This window comes from Idiotropiscis lumnitzeri, unplaced genomic scaffold, assembly GCF_059441095.1.
Source record: "Idiotropiscis lumnitzeri isolate Australia: NSW breed Sydney's pygmy pipehorse unplaced genomic scaffold, RoL_Ilum_1.0 HiC_scaffold_26, whole genome shotgun sequence".
In the NCBI taxonomy this organism is placed as follows: Eukaryota; Metazoa; Chordata; class Actinopteri; order Syngnathiformes; family Syngnathidae; genus Idiotropiscis; species Idiotropiscis lumnitzeri.
This window is the reverse complement of record NW_028283564.1, coordinates 2,332,110-2,341,665: the sequence shown is the minus strand read 5'-3', so window position 1 is coordinate 2,341,665 and position 9,556 is coordinate 2,332,110.

Sequence of the window (9,556 nt, the reverse complement as noted above, 5' to 3'; positions counted from 1 at the left end):
TCGTCACCTTCCGAGATCAGACCGACCACTGTCGTGTCGTCAGCAAACTTGACGATGGTGTTGTTGCCGTGGGCCGGGCTGCAGTCGTAGGTGTAGAGGGCGTACAGGAGAGGGCTCAGCACGCATCCTTGGGGGGAACCGGTGCTCACCATGAGGGTGGAGGACGTGTAGGGGCCGAGCAACACAGTCTGGGGTCTGTTGGTCAGAAAGTCCTTAATCCAGATGTGTGTGAGGGCAGGGAGGCCGAGAGTGTCCAGTTTGGCGACGAGGATGTCTGGGATGATCGTGTTGAATGCCGAGCTGTAGTCCACAAAGAGCATCCTTGCATAGCTCCGCTGTTGTTCCAGGTGGCCCAGCACAACATGCAGAGCAGCCCTGGTTGAGTGTTTCACCTCGCTTTTTGTAAATTTTATGGAGTACAGTGAACCCTCGGTTATCGCGGTTAATGGGGACCGAGACCACCCGCGAAAACTGAAAATCCGCGAAGTAGCGGCGCACCTTCAAAAATGCTAAAAAAAAAAATACAATATGTATATATATATATATATATATATATACGGGGAGAGAGAGAGTGAAATTCATGTTATAACAAAAAAAACAAATTATTATTAAAACGTATTATTTTTTTATTCCCCAGCCATTCTTTTTGTATTTATTTAATTACTCCGACTTTTACCTGCTGGTACGCCGTCCGGTGTGCCCTGTGCAATGAAAGGTGCCATTCTTTATTTATTTATTTATTTATTCATTTATTCATTCATAACTGACAGCTTCGCGCTCCGCTCGTGCCCGGGCGGAAGAGGTGCTCCAATTCGGCTTAACTGTGACACACGCCCACCCTCCTCCCCCGGAGCTTCCATTCGGTTAAACTTAGGGGCCGCTTGGCACCGCCCGTGCCCGGGGAAGGTGCTCCTCTTCGGCTTACTGTGTCGCGAGCATGCCCTCCTCCTCCGGAGCTTCCATTCGGTTAAACTTAGGGGCCGCTTGGAACCGCCCGTGCCCGGGGAAGGTGCTCCTCTTCGGCTTACTGTGACGCGAGCATGCCCTCCTCCTCCTCCGGAGCTTCCATTCCATTAAACTTAGGGGCCGCTTGGCACCGCCCGTGCCCGGGGAAGGTGCTCCTCTACGGCTTAACTGCCACGCACGCCGGCCGGAGCTCTGGTACGGTCCGAACCGCGCGAAACGTCGCCACCGATCGTGTCCGGGGGAGCGTGCTCTTCTTCGTCCACTCTCCTCTTCGCCCACGCTCTTCTTCGGCGCACGCCGGCCGTCTAACCGCTCCAGCGCCCCGTCGTGCCGCTCGGCGAAACTACAATGCCCCCGAATATTTTTTATACCCGCGAAGCACTGAACCCGCGAAAGGTGAACCGCGAAGTAGCGAGGGTTCACTGTATGTATAAGACCAAGACCTACAAAAAAGTCTCTTGGAGCAATGAGCTAGGTTTTACAGGAAGTCGGCCATTTTGAATTTACTTAAAAGGGGGCGGGTCACCACAATGGACTTTGTGTAGAAATTATTATTGGGGCCCGAACAGCGACCGCGGCGAGGTCCCTATTGTTTATGTAGAAATTATTATTAGGGCCCGAGCAGCGACCGCTACGAGGTCCCCATTGTTTTTGTGGAAATTATTATTATTAATATTATTAGGGCCCGAGCAGTGACCGCTGCGAGGTCCCTATTGTTATTAGGGCCCGAGCTGCGACGGCTGCGAGGTCCCTATTGTTTTTGTAGAAAATATTATTACTTTCAAATTTCCCCATTGTGGGACTAATAAAGGACATCTTATCTTATCTTCTCTTATTATTATTATTATTATTAGGGCCTGAGCAGCGACCGCTGCGAAATCCCTATTGTTTTTGTAGAAATTATTATTATTATTATTTTTCCGATTGTTCGATTGCATTTTTGACCCCCGAAACATGCACAAAAATTCACCAAACTTGGCAGTCTCATCGGGCATGGCGAAAAATTTTATATTTTAATGTCTAATATGAATAGGAAGTGAGTTATGAATTTTTGAAAGTCCGACTTTTGCCCTTTTTTGCATGTTTACAGGGGTCATTCTTTTGCACCCTGATCCTAAAGGCTTCATCTGATTGCCTTAAAATTCTGTCTGTAACATCTTAAGACCTGGGACAAACACTGGGGCTAAAATTTTTTGTTTCCAAAATACTATATGACGGGGGCGGGGCTTCGAAGTTTTCACTTAAGATTTCCTTCGCCGCAATGGACAAAATGCTTAATAACTCTCTTGCACATGCTGCTAAAAATCCAAAACTTCACATGTACATAAAGAGTCGGTACCTGAAAACATCTATATGTTTATATTCAGTTATACACCTTGCGCCAATCAATATCATTTTTGACGTACTGCACGGTGCCCTTTTAACGAATCCGATTGAAAATTGGCTAGAAAAGACTCAAGACATTGATCTTACTCTATCCCTATTTTTGTGACTTTCCTTCGAAGGGCGTGGCTATTACGGTGCCGCAGAGTCTGATTATTCTCCGTGGCAACAAAAGTTCCTGCAAAATGATTCAGATGATCCATCTTCTTGAAATTTTTCACATTTGAGGATATTCAGGCCCTGAAGACGGCTGCCAACTTATTTTTGATCGCAGTGGTAGCGCCACCAACTGGTTAAAACAAATACAAATTATTTTCGTTGATGTTTTTCTCCGGGCAGGTTAACAAAATCTACCTTATATTTGCTCGGATGAGTGTTTAAGCCTTGAGGATGTCACAATACCAAAGTCTTTCGCCTTCTTCAGAGTGTCACATGATGGTGTCTTGTGGCCCGTCTTTATCAGCTGATGTTCCATGAGGGCGTGACTTACCATTCACAAGAATGAAGGCAAGTCACGCCCCCCGCTGTCCGTTCACTCCGCCAAGATGCTGCTCCAGGTGGTAGAGAGGATGAAGGCTCCCTTGTCTCTGTTCATGGTTTTTATGCCTCGCTTGCAGATCTCAATGGCCTCTCTGATCCAGCGCTGTTGTTTGTTCTCTTCGGTGCGGATGACCCTGCCCTTCTCCCGGTCCATGATGTGGTTTTCCCTTTTGCAGTGGTCAGTGATTGCTGATTTGTAATGTTCATGTTGTGCTTGTTCTTTTACTGCTCTGATTTTTCATTTTTTTGACAGGTAAGTCACACCCTCATGGAACATCAGCTGATAAAGACGGGTCTCAAGACACCATCATGCGACACTCTGAAGAAGGCGAAAGACTCGCCGAAACATGTCAGGTAAAAAATTAACCTAAAACATAATTGTCTGCTTTTAATGAATCAGTCAAATATCAATAATAAGAAGACAAAATGAACCTAATACAAATAAATGAATGCTTAATAACTCCCCTGCACATGCTCCTAAAAATCCAAACCTTCACCTGTAAATAAAACGTCCCGACCTGAAGACATCTTAATGTTATTATTTTGTTATACACACAGCGCCGCCAAGTGGAATAAAAAATGTGTTTTTATTTTTATTTTCACGTACTGCACGGTGCCCTTTTGACGAATCCGACTGAAAATTATTCAGAAAAGACTCAAGACAATGATCTTACTCTCTGCCGAATTTTGTGACGTTTTGGCAAAAGGCGTGGCTATTACGGTGCTGAAAAGTCCGATTGTACTTTGTGGCAACAAAAGCTCCGGCAACATGACTCAGATGATCCTATCTTCTCGAAGTTGTACACATTTGAGGATACTTCAGCCCTGAAGACATCTACCAACTTATTTTTCATCGTAGTAGTAGCGCCACCAACTGGTAAAAGCTAATACAAGTTATTTTCTTGGATGTTTTTCTCCGTGCAACTCAACAAGGTCGCCCTCATATATGCTCGGATGACTGTTTCGGCCATGAGGATGTCACAATACGAAATTCATCCTTTTTCGTGAAAAGTTGTGGGAGTGGCATTGCACTATTCGGCAATAAAACAACGCTGATTATGAGGTTCTAAATATGAACGACAACTCGTGAAACTTTACACACACATCAGGCAGAGCAAATTTATCAATATTTTATACGTTAGTTGTGCAGCTTTTTTGAAATGGCTCGCCATGGCCCTCGAGAAATGTTCAAAAAAGCAGCCCTGGTTGAGTGTTTCACCTCGCTTTTTGTAAATTTTATGGAGTACAGTGAACCCTCGGTTATCGCGGTTAATGGGGACCGAGACCACCCGCGAAAACTGAAAATCCGCGAAGTAGCGGCGCACCTTCAAAAATGCTTACAAAAAAATACAATATATATAATAAATATATAAATATATATATATATATATATATATATATATATATACGGGGAGAGAGAGAGTGAAATTCATGTTATAACAAAAAAAACAAATTATTATTCAAACGTATTATTTTTTTATTCCCCAGCCATTCTTTTTGTATTTATTTAATTACTCCGACTTTTACCTGCTGGTACGCCGTCCGGTGTGCCCTGTGAAATGAAAGGTGGCATTCTTTATTTATTTATTCATTTATTTATTCTTTTATACATTCATAACTGACAGCTTCGCGCTCCGCTCGTGCCCGGGCGGAAGAGGTGCTCCAATTCGGCTTAACTGTGACACACACCCGCCCTCCTCCCCCGGAGCTTCCATTCGGTTAAACTTAGGGGCCGCTTGGCACCGCCCGTGCCCGGGGAAGGTGCTCCTCTTCGGCTTACTGTGACGCGAGCATGCCCTCCTCCTCCGGAGCTTCCATTCGGTTAAACTTAGGGGCCGCTTGGAACCGCCCGTGCCCGGGGAAGGTGCTCCTCTTCGGCTTACTGTGACGCGAGCATGCCCTCCTCCTCCGGAGCTTCCATTCGGTTAAACTTAGGGGCCGCTTGGAACCGCCCGTGCCCGGGGAAGGTGCTCCTCTTCGGCTTACTGTGACGCGAGCATGCCCTCCTCCTCCGGAGCTTCCATTCGGTTAAACTTAGGGGCCGCTTGGCACCGCCCGTGCCCGGGGACGGTGCTCCTCTACGGCTTAACTGCCACGCACGCCGGCCGGAGCCCTGGTACGGTCCGAACCGCGCGAAACGTCGCCACCGATCGTGTCCGGGGGAACGTGCTCTTCTTCGTCCACTCTCCTCTTCGCCCACGCTCTTCTTCGGCGCACGCCGGCCGTCTAACCGCTCCAGCGCCCGTCGTGCCGCTCGGCGAAACTACAATGCCCCCGAATATTTTTTATACCCGCGAAGCACTGAACCCGCGAAAGGTGAACCGCGAAGTAGCGAGGGTTCGCTGTATGTATAAGACCAAGACCTACAAAAAAGTCTCTTGGAGCAATGAGCTAGGTTTTACAGGAAGTCGGCCATTTTGAATTTACTTAAAAGGGGCGGGTCACCACAATGGACTTTGTGTAGAAATTATTATTGGGGCCCGAGCAGCGACCGCGGCGAGGTCCCTATTGTTTATGTAGAAATTATTATTAGGGCCCGAGCAGCAACCGCTACGAGGTCCCCATTGTTTTTGTGGAAATTATTATTATTATTATTATTAGGGCCCGAGCAGTGACCGCTGCGATGTCCCTATCGTTTTTCTAGAAATTGTTATTAGGGCCCGAGCTGCGACGGCTGCGAGGTCCCTATTGTTTTTGTAGAAAATATTATTACTTTTATTATTATTATTATTATTATTATTATTATTAGGGCCTGAGCAGCGACCGCTGCGAAGTCGCTATTGTTTTTGTTGAAATTATTATTATTATTATTTTTCCGATTGTTCGATCGCATTTTTGACCCCCGAAACATGCACAAAAACTCACCAAACTTGGCAGTCTCATCGGGCATGGCGAAAAATTTGATATTTTAACGTCTAATATGAACAGGAAGTGAGTTATGAATTTTTGAAAGTCCGACTTTTGCCCTTTTTTGCATGTTTACAGGGGTCATTCTTTTGCACCCTGATCCTAAAGGCTTCATCTGATTGCCTTAAAATTCTGTCTGTAGCATCTTAAGACCTGGGACAAACACTGGGGCTAAAATCTTTTGTTTCCGAAATACTATATGACGGGGGCGGGGCTTCGAAGTTTTCACTTAAGATTTCCTTCGCCGCAATGGACAAAATGCTTAATAACTCTCATGCACATGCTGCTAAAAATCCAAAACTTCACATGTACATAAAGAGTCGGTACCTGAAGACATCTATATGTTTATATTCTGTTATACACCTTGCGCCAATCAATATCATTTTTTACATTTTGACGTACTGCACGGTGCCCTTTTAACGAATCCGATTGAAAATTGGCTAGAAAAGACTCAAGACATTGATCTTACGCTATCCCTATTTTTGTGACTTTCCTTCGAAGGGCGTGGCTATTGCGGTGCCGCAGAGTCTGATTATTCTCCGTGGCAACAAAAGTTCCTGCAAAATGATTCAGATGATCCATCTTCTCGAAATTTTTCACATTTGAGGATATTCAGGCCCTGAAGACGGCTGCCAACTTATTTTTGATCGCAGTGGTAGCGCCACCAACTGGTTAAAACAAATACAAATTATTTTCGTTGATGTTTTTCTCCGGGCAGGTTCACAAAATCTACCTTATATTTGCTCGGATGAGTGTTTAGGCCTTGAGGATGTCACAATACGAAAGTCTTTCGCCTTCTTCAGAGTGTCACATGATGGTGTATTGTGACCCGTCTTTATCAGCTGATGTTCAATGAGGGCGTGACTTACCTGTCACAAGAATGAAGGCAAGTCACACCCCCCGCTGTCCGTTCACTCCGCCAAGATGCTGCTCCAGGTGGTAGAGAGGATGAAGGCTCCCTTGTCTCTGTTCATGGTTTTTATGCCTCGCTTGCAGATCTCAATGGCCTCTCTGATCCAGCGCTGTTGTTTGTTCTCTTCGGTGCGGATGACCCTGCCCTTCTCCCGGTCCATGATGTGGTTTTCCCTTTTGCAGTGGTCAGTGATTGCTGATTTGTAATGTTCATGTTGTGCTTATTCTTTTACTGCTCTGATTTTTAATTTTTTTGACAGGTAAGTCACACCCTCATGGAACATCAGCTGATAAAGACGGGTCTCAAGACACCATCATGCGACACTCTGAAGAAGGCGAAAGACTCGCCGAAACATGTCAGGTAAAAAATTTACCTAAAACATAATTGTCTGCTTTTAATGAATCAGTCAAATATCAATAATAAGAAGACAAAATGAACCTAATACAAATAAATGAATGCTTAATAACTCCCCTGCACATGCTCCTAAAAATCCAAACCTTCACCTGTAAATAAAATGTCCCGACCTGAAGACATCTTAATGTTATTATTTTGTTATACACACAGCGCCGCCAAGTGGAATCAAAAATTTGTTTTTATTTTAATTTTCACGTACTGCACGGTGCCCTTTTGACGAATCCGACTGAAAATTAGTCAGAAAAGACTCAAGACAATGATCTTACTCTCTGCCGAGTTTGTGACGTTTTGGCAAAAGGCTATTACGGTGCTGAAAAGTCCGATTGTACTTTGTGGCAACAAAAGCTCCGGCAACATGACTCAGATGATCCTATCTTCTCGAAGTTGTACACATTTGAGGATACTTCAGCCCTGAAGACATCTACCAACTTATTTTTCATCGTAGTAGTAGCGCCACCAACTGGTAAAAGCTAATACAAGTTATTTTCTTGGATGTTTTTCTCCGTGCAACTCAACAAGGTCGCCCTCATATATGCTCGGAGGACTGTTTCGGCCATGAGGATGTCACAATACGAAATTCATCCTTTTTCGTGAAAAGTTGTGGGAGTGGCATTGCACGGTTCGGCAATAAAACTACGCTGATTATGAGGTTCTAAATATGAACGACAACTCGTGAAACTTGACACACACATCAGGCAGAGCAAATTTATCAATATTTTATACGTTAGTTGTGCAGCTTTTTTGAAATGGCTCGCCATGGCCCTCGAGAAATGTTCAAAAAAGCAGCCCTGGTTGAGTGTTTCACCTCGCTTTTTGTAAATTTTATGGAGTACAGTGAACCCTCGGTTATCGCGGTTAATGGGGACAGAGACCACCCGCGAAAACTGAAAATCCGCGAAGTAGCGGCGCACCTTCAAAAATGCTTAAAAAAAATATACAATATATATAATAAATATATAAATATTTATATTTATATATATATATATATATACGGGGAGAGAGAGAGAGAGAGAGAGTGAAATTCATGTTATAACAAAAAAACCAAATTATTATTAAAACTTATTATTTTTTTATTCCCCAGCCATTCTTTTTGTATTTATTTAATTACTCCGACTTTAACCTGATGGTACGCCGTCCGGTGTGCCCTGTGAAAAAAAGGTGGCATTCTTTATTTATTTATTCTTTCATAACGGACAGCCTCGCGCTCCGCTCGTGCCCGGGCGGAAGAGGTGCTCCAATTCGGCTTAACTGTGACACACGCCCGACCTCCTCCCCCGGAACTTCCATTCGGTTAAACTTAGGGGCCGCTTGGCACCGCCCGTGCCCGGGGAAGGTGCTCCTCTTCGGCTTACTGTGACGCGAGCATGCCCTCCTCCTCCGGAGCTTCCATTCAGTTAAACGTAGGGGCCGCTTGGAACCGCCCGTGCCCGGGGAAGGTGCTCCTCTTCGGCTTACTGTGACGCGAGCATGCCCTCCTCCTCCGGAGCTTCCATTCGGTTAAACTTAGGGGCCGCTTGGAACCGCCCGTGCCCGGGGAAGGTGCTCCTCTTCGGCTTACTGTGACGCGAGCATGCCCTCCTCCTCCGGAGCTTCCATTTGGTTAAACTTAGGGGCCGCTTGGCACCGCCCGTGCCCGGGGAAGTGTTAAAGAAATTTAAGTTTGTATGTTCATCTGTTAGTTTTGTTGTTTAGTTTGTCATCTTAGCAAGTTTCAAACTATAACTAATCTTACAGGCCCCCTTTGTTGCACATGCATTCGTATCTTTCTGGCCTCTAATTAAACTTTCGACAGCTACGGGTGCCAGGTACGGCCTCATCGCGAATGTGACTCCCCAACGCCAGAACCCTTTTCTGTAAACACCTCCCTTGGGGTGTTGATGACCTCTTTAACCCTTCGTAGATAATGTTGGGGCCCGAGGCCTCTTAAGGCTGTAACTTATGCATTTAGGGAGGTCCAACACAAGGCTTGGTATTTCTAAAGCAACAATATCGTCATGGCCATAAAATAAGTTCAACATGTTAAGCCTTGTGAAAATACACTACACAGGTCAAATGAAGTTCAGAGTGAACATGCTCCCTTTTGCTGTTAGAATAAGCAGAAGTATGAACAAAAGGTGTCTTGTAAGCTGAAACCGTTAGAATAGGCAGGAAGAGGGTGGGCAAGTGGGATGGAGTCAAATGTCAAGTTTTCCATTCTGTATGTATTGCATATTCAAATTGCTTATGCTGATGCAAATAAAAACCATGTGTGCAGTCGAACACGCTGGCTTCGCCTCGGAGTTCGAGGGCTGCCCCGCGCGGAAATGACAGACAATCTTGGCTGGTTGATTCATTTGTTCAGGCTTGTTTTGATAGAAACATCCTTAACATTACTTGGTCCTTCGAATGCCGGATGAAAACGTGTGATCTGCGGTGGACGATTGACGACGACTG